This window comes from Otolemur garnettii, unplaced genomic scaffold (assembly GCF_000181295.1).
Source record: "Otolemur garnettii isolate 467f Iridium unplaced genomic scaffold, OtoGar3 scaffold00141, whole genome shotgun sequence".
NCBI classification, from domain to species: Eukaryota; Metazoa; Chordata; class Mammalia; order Primates; family Galagidae; genus Otolemur; species Otolemur garnettii.
This window is the reverse complement of record NW_003852536.1, coordinates 5,185,762-5,186,746: the sequence shown is the minus strand read 5'-3', so window position 1 is coordinate 5,186,746 and position 985 is coordinate 5,185,762.

Below are 985 nucleotides of genomic sequence, written 5' to 3'. Positions count from 1 at the left end.
TGAATGAACAGTGACACACAGTAGCACCATCCACTGACAAGGTGCAGGTGACCTTGGGGAAATTCTTTTAACATAAATAAAATTGGTGTAGCTTTTGGCATACGGAGTAGAGAGAGTCCCAAGTAATGAGGCCAGACAGGTAGGTCATCAGGGACCTTGTAGAACATAGCATGGCATTTAGGAATTATCTGGTATATTTCTAGGGATCATGAAAGTGCTTTTTGGAAGGAGAGAATTGGCCAGGTGCAGTGTTCACACCTGTAATCAGAGCACTCTGGGAGGCCAAGACAAGTGGATAGCCTGAACTCAGCCTGAGATCAGTCTGAGCAAGAGTAAGACACTGTCGCTACTTAAAATAGAAAAACTAGCTGAGCGTTGTGATGGGCACCTATAGTCCTGTTAACCCCCAGTCTCAATTCAAGCACCACTCTGAGAGTCAGAACATCGCTGCAAAGGCACAAGGAGTTTTATTCATTCAAGCTCAGAGCCTGGGCTGCCCTTTAAGAAAAAGCGGGAACAGCCCTTACAGACTATTCAGAAAGTCCCTTTATACCTCTCCCTCTTCCCTCCCATTAGACCATCCCACCCCATCCCCTTATTGGTAGGTAAACCATGTCTGTCCTAAACTGACAGGTACAGGGTGGTCGTGTTCAGGGTTGATTGGCTCAGGGACGAGTCTTCTTTGTCTCAGGTAAGTGAATGAGAAGGAAGGGATAAAGGTCGCAAGTGGGTCGAGTGCAGAGTAGAGTGGCGAGTGCAAAAAGGGGAGGGGTTTAGGATGTGGGCTGAGTGCACAAGGGGGCTTGCCTAACACCTAGGTGTGATAAGGTCCTTGGTATGTGGCAGCCCGTTGTTCTAAGTAAACAACAAAAGGAGGTAGTTTGGCTCCTACAGTCCCAGCTACTCTGGAGGCTGAGGGCAAAAGGGTCGTTCAAGCCCAAGAGTTTGAAGTTGGTGTGAGCTATGACACCACAGCACTCCACCC